Consider the following 15,916-nt stretch of genomic DNA (forward strand, 5'->3'; position numbering starts at 1 on the left):
TAAGTGTATTGTGCCAGCTGTACAAGGTCGCGCTATCAAGACCTTATTGATCAGATTGCCTGCAGCAAAAACCTTAGTAGTGCTAAACTGAGTGTACAATTCTTCATCGTCTGTAACCCTTACAGGGCCTGGTGCAGAGGTGGATGTGAACTGGGCACATGTGAAAACAGGCATTACAATGTCCTGTACGCTATGTTCCATGTTTTCTCACCACTCAGGCTGCAGAAAATACGCTTCATTAGGCATTAGTTCACCGCTGCACCTGCCCCAACATGGGGAATTTTATAGCGCATAATTTAGCCAATTGCATCCATTAGATTTTCACCAGTTTACCATGTTTTAACTCAGCGACTCAGTGCGGCAACAGCTACTCTTTAACCCATTCACTGGTAATCCCAAGAATTTTCCTGAGCTATGCCTCAATGCCCAGGCTGGCAAGCCCGGAAAATTCAGGATTGCCAGTGATTAGCGCCAGGCAGCGCTGCACTCAGCTGGCTTTAGCACAGCCCGGCTCGGTTTGCAGACCTATAGTGAGCAGAAGGGTAAGATGCAGTTCCGTTGTCAGAATCTCCACACCGTCGCAGAAGCCACTCCGTACTCTTCTCCCGCGGCTGGATTGACCCCTATATGTTGTTCATTTTTTAGTAACCCAGACCTGTACTCCATATCTTGTATGGTTAAAGTGCAGTGATGTATACAGTGGCAGCAGCCGTTTTGTGGGTTTAACCAGTATATGTGAGGAGACAGCGCAATAAATCATTAGGAGGCTGGAACCTCAGTGCATAAATGACATATATGCTTCAGCAGGTGGTGGTCCATTAGTATGGTCTGCACTATTGGGAAAGAGGATCTGCCGATGCAGCTGTGAAGATATTCAATAATAAATATATATTAATGTACACATCTGTATACATATATTATTCTAATACACAGCATGAGATGTCTGGCACAAGTGATCTGCCAGGTTCCGTGTTACTCTTACGTCGCACACAGATATACAAAGTCAGATCAAATTAACCCCACAGTCGAATTGCAATGGTGACTAAGATGCATCTGTGACCAAGAAACTACGCCCGGCGTTAGATTTTCACATGACCTGGCATGCCAAGAGGGACTGCTTGGCGTGACTGCAACAAAGATGAATGATGACACATCTGTATTTATATGGGACACCACAGACTCGACAGATAAGGCACTAATAATAACGGATAAATAGTGATCACTTTAAAAAAAAAAAAAAAATTTAAAAGGTCAGATAATATAAGGTGACAGATAGATGATACTATTGCATATCTGTCAAAGTCTATTTATTATTCATTACATATATATATATATATATATATATACTCTTTAGAACTTTTTTTCATAAAGTGCAGGTTTCATCACACACAAAGTGTAAGCGGCCATTTTGTGCATTCTACAGTAGTAACCATTACCAATTCCTCGGTAGTATGTGATGTCATTGAGGTAAGATTCACAGTGTTTTATACCTCAGAGATGGCGCTTGCTTCATCTGAAATGGTCATGTCTGTTGGTTTAACCCATTAAACATCTGTCTCTTCTGCATATAGACAATGGTTCTACTGTTATGGCGCCTCTCTCAAAAAATGCCCTCTAGAATCCGGTAAACAGTCTCCTTTGATCTAATTGGGGACAACCTGATAAAAGTAGATGTCTGATTGTTGTACACTACATTTGTTACTTTTTCGTTGTTTAATATGACTTTAATGCTTAGATAACCTTACTTTTACATGGTTTTATTTGCTGCTAATGAAACTCGTTTCGCCATTCACTTACATAGCATCAGTTAATTTGTGCGTCGGGGACAAGCATTGACAGCATTTTTAAGTTGTATTATGACACAGTAATATTCCACTCCTGGTGCTAAAGGCCATAAGTTTTCATGGACTCCATATCTTCGTACCTCCAGTCTGTGCGGTTTTGTTTAACATAATGTTTGTGCTTTCCTCTGTCTGACGGCGGCATTCTGACCTCTCAAGTGTTTTCAGGAATAAACTGTTAACTGCCTTTATTGGCGCTACTCCCATAATGCATCTGTTCGCGTTTCCTGACTACACTGGATTTTTACATTGCTTTCCTGTTTATGGGTTTTCCCATCTCTATGGAATTTTTACAAGTTGCCTTCCCAGCACCTCTCATTTTGCAGTATAAACTTCATGGTTGCTTTCTGCGGAACACCGGTCTACTGGAATTGCTACCTGCAGGTTTGGGAAAGTGTGATGGACTTTATCCGACCGCTGCCACTGCCTCCTCTGCTCTTTGGGAACACTGGTTGTAATACGTCGGGCCTGGTGCATGATGCTGTAACAATGCCTTTTATTTATTTTAATGTTTTATCATGCCAAGTGTATGCACTTTTAATATGCAGAATTTATATTTTTTACGTTTAAAGAATGCTTCTATGTGGGAGACACGTTTGATAACCTGTAGTTGACAATATAATGCGGAAATAAAAGCATCAAAACTAACTAAAACAACGCAGACCTTTTTGTGAATTTATTTGGAATCTAGTGTGCTGCCTCTGTCTACCACTAGAGGGCATGAGTGGGTTGTGTTGTATCACAGGCCAAGCCGTTATCTTTATTAAATAGAGCCATCGGTTTTAGTATCCATAAACACCAGAATATTTTATTTTTTATGGGAGCAAATAAATGAATGCACACAAAGGGTTACTGCTAATTTCTCCACATTTCAGTATTTCAATCTAGTGCCGCTACACGCAAAATTGTGCTTAACCGGGTTTAAGTGCAGGACACTAGGCGTGTGATGTCTAATGTTTCAATGCTGCTGCCACCGCAACTCTCACCTTCAGCACATAGTTAGATTGACCCCTAAATGTAGATTTCTAAACTCACCCAGAAATGTATTGCTCGGTGTTCCACTGACCTTTCACCCTCATGCTTGGGGGGGGGGGCGGCATAATTTCTAGTTCTGCCACTGAGCAGGTGAATAAGTGAAGAGTACATGCATGGTGCTGTGACATCACTGCTCGCGTGTGTTTTAATCTTGCACAATCTGGATTAGTAGGAACACAGTGAGTGTAGTAACTTCCTCCTACTTCCTCCTCCATCTCACGCATCAGACCATTCCTCTCCACTGACGCGACCAAAATTCTCATTCACTCTCTTGTCATCTCCCGCCTTGACTACTGCAACATCCTTCTCTCTGGGCTACCTCTCACCCGCCTCGCACCTCTCCAATCCATTCTTAACGCTGCTGCTAGGCTCATGTTCCTCTCCCGCCGCTCTACCTCCGCCTCCCCCCTCTGTTTATCTCTTCACTGGCTCCCCATTCCTTTCAGAGTTCTCTTTAAACTCCTCACCACCACCTACAAGGCTCTCTCCTCCTCCACAGCTCCCTACCTCTCTTCACTGATCTCTATCCACACTCCCTCCCGTCCTCTTCGCTCCATCGCTGACCGCCGACTGACCTCTCACCTAATCACCTCCTCCCACTCCCGTGTCCAAGATTTCTCTCGCGCTGCCCCCCTGCACTGGAACAACCTCCCGCCACCCATCAGGCTATCTGATTCCCTTACCTCCTTCAAGCGCTCCCTCAAAACCCACTTTTTTTGACTAGCCTATCCCTCCTCCTAACCTCTTTTGATCCTCCTATCCTGCCTCCGTTCCCCTCCGTTCCTACTTATCCTATTGTTTTTCGTTCGTCCACCCACCTATTTTTAGTATGTTAAGTCTTATAAGTAGGGTCCTCCTTCCTCACGTACTCACCCTACCTCTTTACCTCACCTGTGCTCCTGTCCTGTTCTTCCCTTCCTCTACTTCATCTTCGGTCTCCTTGACAATTTTGACACCTACTTCTGAACTGATGCTGATTTTAGTTCTACCAGCTATACCCCTATTTATACTGTATCTTTCTACACACCCTGTACGTTACCTTGTAATTTGGTTTTTTTTTGTTTGCTATGTACGGCGCTGCGGACACTTTGTGGCGCCTTATAAATAAACGTACTACTACTACTACTACTATGGCGGCCTTCTGTTTTGGGTGAGAATTACTTTCCAACATTTGCTTTAGACATTTGAAGGGAAACCGCTTATTACCAATGGGGTGGTGTCAGGTGCTTTGTGTTTTTAGGCACTGCCCCCTTACCGATTATGGGTCTATGAAGAGGGGTAGAGCCTAGAGTATGTCTACCATTTTAAGGTGTCAACCTACTCAGTTGACCATTGGTGGTCGACCTAGTCACAGTCTACCATTCATACCAGAACCGTTCTACAGTGGGAAAGCCCTCCCCATGCAACAGATATAGGGGAGGGATGCTCTAAACCAAGAATGCGGTAACAACCCTGTTATTTGGGTTCTGCATTTTCGTAAGCAGTAATGCCCCTCCATCGGGTTACTGCTGTGGAGGGAATTGACGGCTTTTGCTAGCGATCCCTCCCAGCATGCCCTGCGTCTCTGCACATGCGCAGAGGGACTCCCGGGTCTCAGGCCCGGAAGACCAGGGACGGTGCCACAGCTCAAAGGACATCTCTTTTTTGCAAGAGCTGTCCTTTGCGTTACGGATACCATATCTTTGCGCATATGCGATTATTATTAATGCGGATGTTAGAACATTCCGCCCATAGTCTTTCCTGTAGCAAGATGTAAAGTAAATGGCCCGATGGCAAAGCTGTTGCATTCTTTGCTAATTGTTGTGCCTTTTAAAAACCTGGCTTGTGTCTCGGAGAACCTTAATGAAAATCAAATAAACTCCATCTGACACCGCAGGTTCCATTTTTAGACTGTGCTTTATAACCTGAAATTATTTAGAAAGCTTTTATCGCACTAATTCCAGCAATATGATAGACTGTAGAGAGCTTTTTTCTTTCCTTTTGTGCCGCTTGTAGTCTAATCTAAAGCTGCAGAACACAATCAAACGCGGCCGTTTCTCTCTAGATTTATACTTTTAAAGATAATCATTGTTGTATCACACTGCTGCATTTTAATTTGTTCGCATTTCCCAGACGCATTAAGTGATCTATTTAAAGAAAGCTTCTATCCATTAATCAAACTTGACACTGACCAATAGGAATGTGGGTTTTTATTCATCTTTTGTATAGCGCCAACATATGTAACGGCTCCATCAAATGTTTCATCGTGTTGATCGGAGCCTGACTCAGTGATGCTTACAGTCTCTAGGTCAGTGGTTGATGACACTGCAGACAGAACCGGAAGTGAAGCAACATTGTTCATCTCCATGGCAATGGGTGACCCAGGGGCGGATTGGCCCACCGGGAAACCGGGCCATTTCCCGGTGGGCCGGTCCAGATTGCTACCAGGCCGGTGCTGGCGTCTTCCTATGCGGCGGCTGCATAGGATGACGTCACCCGACTCAGCGGGGACCTGGAGCTTGCCGGGACAAGGAGACCCTGTGTGGCAGGACTCGGCATAGGTGAGTAGTGTCGTCCCTCCCACCCCCGGCACCCGGCAGCAGCGTCCGCTCTCCCACCCCACCCCCCCACCCCCCCCCGGCAGTAGGTGAGCACCCCCTGGCCCAGGAACAATTTGCAAGCAGCTCCCGACGCCCCCGAGCACCCCCCCCCGGCAGCACGAGAATCCCCCAGGCTGCTTACAGATTGTTCCCGGGCCAGATCGCTTTACCAATCCGTCCCAGGGGTGACCTCTTCAGCCATTACCAATATTATTTTCAAGTGCCCCAACCAGTGTGCAGTGTACCCCCAGGTGTATGAATACCCCAGGTTGGGAACTGCTGGTCTAATGCCTTGTACACACGGTGAGATTTGACATTAGATTTTGACTAGTCAAAATCGTATGCAGATCGCACAGGTTTTTTGCCTTGCAATCCCAATGCACGCATCCGTGACGGCACAAATCAAAACCCAGACAGACAGGGCAGCAATGAAATGAAATCCTATTCAAAAGACTGGGCCACCGCTGATTGGCTGGGAACTCAGCTAATCAGCGTCTGCCCAGTCTTTTGAATAGGATGGTTTCTATTCTCCTGCTGCTCTGCGGTCCCCATGGCGAGCGGGAGAATAGAAACCATCCTATTCAAAAGACTGGGCGGCCGCTGATTGGCTGAGTTCCCAGCCAATCAGCGGCCGCCCAGTCTTTTGAATAGGATTTCTGTCTATTCTCCCGCCGCGCCCCCGGTCTCTCTGCTCTGCATCTGCGCCTCGGTCCCCGCTCCCTGCCTGCAGCTACATCTCGTGCCGGTCCCCACTCTCAGCCTGCTCCTGCCGCTCCCCCAGATTTATCTTATGTGCAGACCGTCCGACATCCGGATCTGATCTGATGCGCACGGGACCGCGCATTGGATCAGATCAGATGTCATACCCTACGCAATTTGGCCAATTTCACCCGATTTCTCGGCCCAATCCTCCAGAATTGGGTGAAATCGGGGCCAAATCGCTTAGTGTATGGGGGCCTTAAGACAGCAGTTTTATCAGTGTTATGTAACTGGCACTACTGGGGACATCTGTAACAGCACTACTGGGGACATCTGTAACAGCACTACTGGGGACATCTGTAACAGCACTACTGGGGACATCTGTCACAGCACTACTGGGGACATGATATGTAACTGGCACTACTGGGGACATCTGTCACAGCACTACTAGGGACATGATATGTCACAGCACTACTGGGGACATGATATGTAACTGGCACTACTGGGGACATCTGTAACAGCACTACTGGGGACATGATATGTAACTGGCACTACTGGGGACATCTGTCACAGCACTACTAGGGACATGATATGTCACAGCACTACTGGGGACATGATATGTAACTGGCACTACTGGGGACATCTGTCACAGCACTACTGGGGACATGATATGTAACTGGCACTACTGGGGACATCTGTCACAGCACTACTAGGGACATGATTTGTCACAGCATTACTGGGGACATGATATGTAACTGGCACTACTGGGGACATCTGTCACAGCACTACTGGGGACATGATATGTAACAGCACTACTGGGGACATCTGTCACAGCACTACTGGGGACATGATATGTAACAGCACTACTGGGGACATCTCTCACAGCACTACTGGGGACATGATATGTACCTGGCACTACTGGGGACATCTGTCACAGCATTACTGGGGACATGATATGTAACTGGCACTACTGGGGACATCTGTCACAGCACTACATGATATGTAACTGGCATTATATATGTGCAAGAAAATGATTGCTTGGCATTCACATTCAGTATCTGAGAGAGTACACACATTTAGTTTCATGTTTTGAAACCTTGTTTGAACAAATAAAATATTTTGTGTGTATTTCATGTGTTTATACAGCGTAAATGCAAGATACTTCAAAATACATCATTGAAATATTCAAATATTTCAAAATACGGAATAATCCGCTATTCAAAATTCTCCTGGTCCTAAGCATTTTGGATAAGGGATACTCAACCTGTAATACTGTGTATGCAATGGGGACTATCGGCAGCATCTGGTACACATGTCCTTCCTCCCTTCAGTCCCTGCTTGCTGGGATCTTCAGTTCCGTTGCTATTTGACTGGATGCTTCAATATAATATTAGTGCCTTATTTAAAAATCTCCATTTGGAAAACTAAGCAATATCTAAACATCGGAGAGCCCCCCCCTCCCCAATCCTAACATTACATTAATAGCATCAGATTATATATATATACGCATACCATCGATTTGGGATTATCTATGTTGTGAGTCACTCCATCAATTCATATAAGAGGCGGAGAAGAGGAGACGATTATAGGGATGGCCATCGACCATTGATGATTCGAAATCATCGATGGTTCATGGTCGATGTTGAATACTTTTGCCATCGATGGGGGAGAACCAGATGGTTTCCCTCCATCGATGGTCCAGCAAAACGATGTTTTGCTTTTTTTTCAAAGTGCTGGGACAAGGAGCATAGCTCCGCCCCCGAACACCCGTGAAGCCCCGCCCCTGTGTTTTGATTGTCCCACAGGCCAATCAATCAAACACAATGGATGACCATCGATATGTAAAAATATCGATTGTCATCCATTGCATAGTTTAGCACTATCTATGGCCTGTTGCAGAATTGCCATCGATGGCAATGATGGCCATTCCTAGACGATTATCCCTTACCAGAGATGTACCTTTTCCCATCTCCTCTGTTAGCGCAGGTGAAAGAAACACGTCCTTTGTGCTTTTCTTGAAAAACACCGTATTCTTTTGATATACTTTTTTTGGTATGGGGACACCTTTTTAGTGTTGGTTTTCACCAGCTGCCAGCTATAGCGCATTTATAACCATCGGTTTATTTTCTTTATATACTGCTGTATTGGCAGTCTAGCTCTGTCATTAATAGCTGACTGTAGCCATACACTGTACTGCAGTGCTTTTCAACCACTGTGCCGTGGCACACTAGTGTGCCTTGAGCTGTTCTCAAGTGTGCCCCCTGATCTAGAGATGCCCAAACCAGTTTACAGCCACCACCAGTTCATCTGTTATTTACTGGTCGCCTCTTTTCATGTAAAGGGCCAATGTATTTTATTTTGTTACCTGTGGGGACCAGTGTGGTTGTTTTTCATGTTTTTTTTATTTTTTTTCCTGTGGGGGCCAATGTGTTTTGTCCTGTGGGGATCTGATGTTGTGTCTTGGCAATTTTAAAATCTTGTTTAGTGTGCCGCGAGGTAAAAAGGTTGAAAATCACTGCTGTACTGTATACATACCACTAGGGGCCTAAGTTCATCTAAGTTGCCTGGAGGCAATTTGGAGGCTGAGGCACCCCTCAGAAAAAAAAAAAATATGGTGTGTGCCAACAATGACCTGTGCATATCATCTTAGAGTCCAGCAGTTAGCACTGCTGCTTGTATAGAACCAATTAACTACAGGTGCACTACAGAGCTCCATTGCAAAAGCAGTGGTTAAGCTTGGATCGCGCTGTGAACCACACAGATGCTGCTTTAAATGCAGGTGCCCCTTCAGGGCTTCAGCCCGGCGGCTGTAGCCTGCATTGCCTCTGGGAGTTACACCCCCTGCAATTTAAGCTAAAAATGTTGCTGAAGGCCTTTGATGTAGACAAGGCTGGAATATTGGGTAAAACAACCCCATTATCCAATGCTCCAGTTTACATGCAACCAGCTACCTTAGACCATTTCACACCTGGTGCCTCCATCTGGGAGTTGGGTGTCTTCAATGTAGAGGTTTTTTTTTTTTTTTTATAGGGGGGTCTGATGTCTATTACGGTGCACTCTAACTTCTGCGTTTCAGTATCTGTTTCTAAATTTCATAAATAGCTGAAAAGATAAAAAAGACTAGAGTAGGAAAACACGGTACTTGTTTCCTAGCACGGCGCCCACGATATTCAATCGTATGGCATTGTATTCTTTTTATAATTGTATACCATTGTATATGGCATACAATGGCATACAATGGCATACAATGCAATGCGATGCGATTTTAAATTGTATAAGCACCCTAATGGGTCTTTTCAATGCTAAATGTTCCCCCTATACGATTTTTAATTGTATAAGCATCTTAATAGGTGCTTACAATGTTAAATGCACCCCCACGCCACCGCCACTATCAACGCCAACCTGAAGCGTGGCGATCGGCGGCGGTACGCGTCCTCCGACCTTTTCATACCCCCACTATCTACGTCGGCGTGGAGTTGATTTTATATAGCGTGGCGAGCGGATTCGTAATACTTTACATGTATTCTCGCTACGCTCGCCACCATCGGGTGCTATCGCGTCGCATCGCATACCATTGTAAGGCTTATGGTATATGATGCGATGGGCGCCGTGCTAGGAAACAAGTACCGAAAACACACCTAGAAACATGTATTACCATACACTGTTGCGGGAGTTACGTGCTCCATTTCAGCAACAGCTGGGCTGCCAGAAGTTGCCCATCCCAACATCTATGCTATCTGCTCCTCTGTCCTCCGGGAGGTAGCCTGCGAAGGAGGTTTTCTCCATGTACATAAACACTGTGTCTTGTCTTGAGCATCCTTATCCCCTGTAAACATAACACGTTAAAAGAAATTAGAAAACAACAAATCTCTTTGCCGCGCTGAGCCTCCCCCTGCAAGCTGCAGCCGATCAGACGGATAATCTCCTGAGAAAGGAATTACTGTCCCATGAACACCAATCTGATTAACAACTGCAAGCATGAATTACTTGTGACAAAGCTGGAACTGCTCTGGAGTCAGGGGACAGCGAGAGGCGCAGAGCTGGTAATAATGCTCCGTTGGCAAACGCTCTCTAATGCAGTGCTGATAGAGGGGACTTGCAAGCTACATTCAAGCGTTAAGATGCCAGTTAACTGAAAGAAATGGATCATCCTCCTGGGCTACATCCCTGGTGTACATGTAGTCTCCGATAGGCAATTCACACAGCTAACACAGCCGGGCCTGCGAATGAAGAAGGCGCAGCGCTCTGTTAATAGTCAAGCCTGCTGTGATGCCCATAAACTGGGACGATGTCATTAAAACACGCAGTAAAACCAACGTAATCCCTGAACTGTACATATTTGTAGATCAACGTAGTGGTAGCGGCTGGAGCACAGTGAGACCTCCAAGGTTTCAGTTATAATAGCCTCAGTTGTTAGTGATCTGGCAATTTACCGAAGGCTCTTGCATACAATTCATTTTATTTTCAGAAACAAGGCGATGTGGCAGATTTTTTTTTTTTTGTTCTACATTTTCTAAATTAATATCCTTCAATTATAATGATGTGCAAATGTGTTTGTATTTTTTTTTTCTGCCTGATCATTATGTCTGGTACCCACAGATAATTATGCTGCTGAAATAAGATACACGTGCAGACAAAAACCTTATACTTGGTCCTCGTTAAGACTGTGTAAGAAGCATATTGATGTATCGCAAAGATTCCTTGCAGCATGGCGGACCTGGTTGGGAGACGTACATAAACCCAGTGTAGGGATGCCATTGACCAATGATGATCCAATATTATCGATAGTCTTAAGCTGTGCACACACACTTTGTTTTGCTTTCGATTCGATGTTAGATTTGATTTTCTATTAGATCTGGCATTAGATCTTCCCATTCAATTTGGCATTAGATCTGTACTTTTGCATTATATATCAAATTCGATTTACATTCATTGTACATTGTACACATTCGATTTACTAGATCGAATTTGATATTTCCTTGGTTGCACAGTAGATCGTGCATCGATTCGAATGCAGATCGAAAGTGTCCTAAAAAAAACATTCGATGTGGATTCGATTTTGCTTCTATAAGCAAAATCGAATCGAAAATAGCCAAATATCGATGCATGTGTTCACAGCTTATTACTGATGTTGAATACTTGTATCATTGATGGGGGAGAACCGCATGATTTTTTTTTTGGTTTTAAGGAACGGGGAACGGAGTTTAGTTCCACCCCTGCAGCTGCCGTAAAGCCCCACCCTGGTCTTTGATTGGCCTGCAGCCAAGTGTATAGGAAAGCAGGAGTGACCATCGGTGGGGTGAAACAATTGAAGGTCCGATGCAAAAAAACTACGCCATCGATACTATCCATTGATGTTAATGTTGATGGTTATAATCGATAGTTGACCCACTGATGGTCCTTACCTAACACATTTTTTTATGTACATCCCTGATGGTGGGGAGCATGCGTAAGACCTGCACTACACAGGTAGGGCATGGTCACACGTAGTGTCCCCAAAGGCTAGCCTAATTGCCATTTGGGGCCAGGGGGTAGGTGCAGCTGTGCTGCATTCCTGAAAATAGGGGTGTTCTTGTCCCTGTTTTCTGGGAGTGGCAAGGCCAAGATTTCTTGGCCCCAGCATCCTGTGTCACCTTATTCCCAAAAAAGCAGCAGATTCAGAGGCATAGGCAGAGTGACTCAGGAGTACCACAAGCTTCAAGAGCTGAGGAGGAGGAGAAGGGACATGCCGCCGGCTCCCTCTTCTCCAGGGGTGCAGATTCTCTGTCCACATGCAGATAGAGACCCAGCGCCCCTCTAAAAATGGCTGCCGCCTTACCCGGAGACAGACTCTCCTTTAGTGTCTTGTCAGGGGAGCCCATCGCTACCAGGAAGTGTGGAATCCGGGAGTGCTGGTGTGCGGTGCCTCTACAACCCCTAGCAATGAGCATTTAACCCCCTGGCAATGAGCTTGTATCGTTCCCTAGCGATGAGCATTTAACCCCCTGGCAATGAGCTTCTAACTTCCCCTAGCGATGAGTGTTTAATCCCCTGGCAACAAGCATGTAACTTCCTGAGCAATGTGCATGTAATTTTCCCTAGCACCGAGCATATATAACCTCAGGCAATGAGCATGTAATCCTCTCTGTCATTGAGCCTGTAACCCCTGGCAATGAGCAAGAAACCCTGGCAAAAGTAAACAGCACTAGTGGGGGCATGTATGTAAGCAGCACTTAAGGGGGCATTATATTTGTAAGTGGCACTAGTGGGCGCATTGTGTGTAAGCGGCACTACAGGGGGCATTATGTGTAAGTGGCACATGGGGGTGCACAATTTATAATGATGCCATTGCGTGTATAGTGTTACCTGGAAGTGCCGGGAACGCTAACTCCACCAAGGGAAGATGCAGTAAGATTTATCTTTTGCCATGAAACATCTAGCAATGAGTAATAAGAAGTCTTACTGTGGGGCATCCTTTGTAAGAGGTATTTTTTTGTGTGGGACATAAAATGGTGTCAACGGTATAACTGTGTGTGGCATAATATATAATAGGAATTATGGTCTGTGGCATAAAGTGAAATAAGCATTACAGTGTGTGGCATAGTGTGCTATGTTTATTACAGTGTGTCATAAAGTGAATTAAGCATCAAAGTGTGTGGCATAAACAAACCATTGCTCCGGGCACCATGTCACCAAGCTACACCTCTGAGCGGATCACACAAGCATGCAAAAGCAGAAAGACGCCTCTTTCTGCTTTTGCGTATTTTTGGAAATCAGCTACAACCAAAGATGCAGCTGCTGTACGACCTGCGTCTATTCCGGAGAAAAGAAAGGAATATCAGTGGGAAGACTGATTAAGTACTGTGCTTGGATGGTACAACTGGCCTGATTCAAAGTCCATATTACAGTTCAGATAAACATTTCACAATTTTAAATGAATGTCCAAAGAGTGTGATGAATCTTCAAAAGTATCTACAGGGACTTTGTTCATGTATGAAAATGGTGGAAACTCTGTTCTTCTACATCTCACCACCTCCTGAGAATTGGATTTAGCCAATTAGAGTTAGCCATTCTAGAAACTGGGGCTTGTATAGATATACACCATTGTCCTCTGAATGTCTGAGTCCTACAGAACCTATGTATCTTTGGGGTTTATTCTGTTTCGTGCTGCTGGGCCGTAAGCGTACGTTCCGGGTTTTTTTTGGATCTGCGCATGCGTACCTTCCGCAATGCGCAGGCGCGACGACTGCACAATGCTCACGGACGGTTCTTTACGTGCGAAAAAACCTGTCCGCAAGAGTACAGTCATTGTGGGCGGCATAGGGGCGTGTTGAGGGGAGCGGCCGAAATAATGAGGAAAACTGGGCGTAAACATGGGCGTACACGGGGGTGTGCACAAAAAATGTATGCTGCTACTACCGCTCGATCGGCAAAAGCACCGTGCATTTTGGAAACAAAACAGGCGGCCGCCACCGCCACCTCCAGACCACCCCTTCAGATAACGCATGAGAGCGGACGCCTGGGTCTGCTAATTAACGCTGATTACTACTCAAACACATACACCTGAATGTAATAAGCAATGCTGCAGCCTTTTAAGTCCAAACCATTATTTCACTACCAGCAAGCCACACACAGCACTCAAACACATTGGAAGCATATCTTTCTACACTTCTCTACATGTAAAGGTTGGTTTAATTTTAGGTAAGATTCATTCTAAAGGTGCCCATACACTAGTAAGATTTATCTTCAGATCTGGCTGGTTGGAACAAAAACATGGTTATGGATGAGTGACAGTTTGTCAGGTTTCCAGCATTTCCAAGCAAATGGACAACTGTCATTTGCTCTCATCCATAACCATGTTTTTGTTCCAACCAGACAGATCTGAAGATAAATCTGTGTGTGTATGGCCACCTTAAGACCTGCTTATATAGATCAAGGTAGTTATTTTATAACCATCTACACCCATTCAATAAGTGTTTTTGTATACTTTAAAAAGCAGGACACTCAATTCACAGAAGTCGACATGTGTCAACGTTTTCACTGTAACACCAACATAACTTTATTTAACCCCTTCCCGACGCAGCATGTTTTTGCCTTCCTGACAGAGGCCTTTTTTTCAAATCTGACATGTATCACTTAAGTGGGGATAACTTTTTTTTGCTTTTACTTATCCCAGTGATTTTGAGATTGTTTTCCCGTGACACATTGTACTTTAAATTAGTGGTAAATTTTGGTCGATACAGTTTTTTTTTTTTGTGAAAAATACCAAAATTTCGTAAAAAAATGGAACATTTTGCTATTTGCAAAATGTAAAATTTTCTGCTTGTGAGACAAATAATCATACCACTCAAAATAGTTAATAACTTAAGGTGCGTACACACGTACAGATTTTTCTGTCTGATCTATCTGGTGGGAACAAAAACCTGTAAATGTATGGGAGCATATGACAATCAAAAAATTCTACCCACATTTCCACCCAAATGCAGGAAAACAGAAAAAAATATATGCTTTGAGAAATTTGTTATATCAGAATGATTTACACAATTTGTCTGACTGATCACTGTCTGTTTTCAAGCGTTTGGGAACAATTTTTTGATTGTCATTTACTCCCATACATTTCCAGGTTTTTGTTCCCACCAGATAGATCAGACAGAAAAATCTGTACATGTGTACGCACCTTAACATAGACCATATCTAAACTTTATTTTTAAATCATTATTTCAACCTCCTTTAATTTTTTTTGGACACTAGGGGGCAGCAGAGTCTAAATTTTACACATCACACATTAAAACGCTGTTTTTGGCTGTTCACGTTTGAACAGCCAATCGCAGCGATCGCCCATGACGGGGGGCATCTCTGCCCCCCCTGGGCAATGAGGGGGATGTCTGCTGTCAGGGACAGCAGACATCGTCCCTCTGTCTGTAGACGCGGTGGCACTTTGAAGTCATGACGTACATGTACATCATGTGTCGGGAAGTACATCCCGGCCATGACGTACATGTACGTCAAATGTCGGGAAGGGGTTAAATGTAAAACCAATTTGGGGACACATAGATAGTGATTAAAATGCAACATTAGAAGAACATAATAAATATACATGTAAGGAGGGGTAAAATGTATTTTTATTAGGCTGTTCATTAAAGTAGACAATTGAGGTAATAAAAAACAATAATTGATTAACAAATAGAATAATTATTTTAATTGGCTTAATCACAGTTGAAAGGCTAGATTAGCAGGTCCATATATGTGAAGGGTATGCCAGCGTGCACGGACGTACGCTCACTCTCACGATCGGTGACATACGCTGAGTTTTCCATTGAAAACGATAGAGACCCGTCCATGCACTGTGGCGTACGCTCAGATAGCCGCAAGATGTCGGTGGGAAAACGGACGAGAGACGTCCGTATACGGTGGCGTACGCTCAGATAGCCGCAAGGTGTCGGTGTGAAAACGGACGAGAGACGTCCATATACGGTGGCGTACGCTCTGTTGTACACCAGTTGTCGGAGTCGAAGCGGTGATCCGTCCGTTTACGGTGGCGTACGCTCAAGTGTACGCCACTCCCCATTGTCGGTGTTTGTGAGCGTCCGTATGCGGATGTTTTGTGGGTGGACTTTCGCTCAACGTCCGCGTACGGGAAACGTACGCTGATACGGAACGTACGTACGTTTGGCCACCGCAACCAGAATAAGGTCCTTTATGAGGTCAGAGAAATGTCTGTACCATCCCTTTCCCTCTTGCAAATTCATTTGTGCTTATGTGGTATAGTAACCAAGTTTTCAC

This window comes from Crinia signifera, chromosome 7, assembly GCF_055691185.1.
Source record: "Crinia signifera chromosome 7, ASM5569118v1, whole genome shotgun sequence".
In the NCBI taxonomy this organism is placed as follows: domain Eukaryota; kingdom Metazoa; phylum Chordata; class Amphibia; order Anura; family Myobatrachidae; genus Crinia; species Crinia signifera.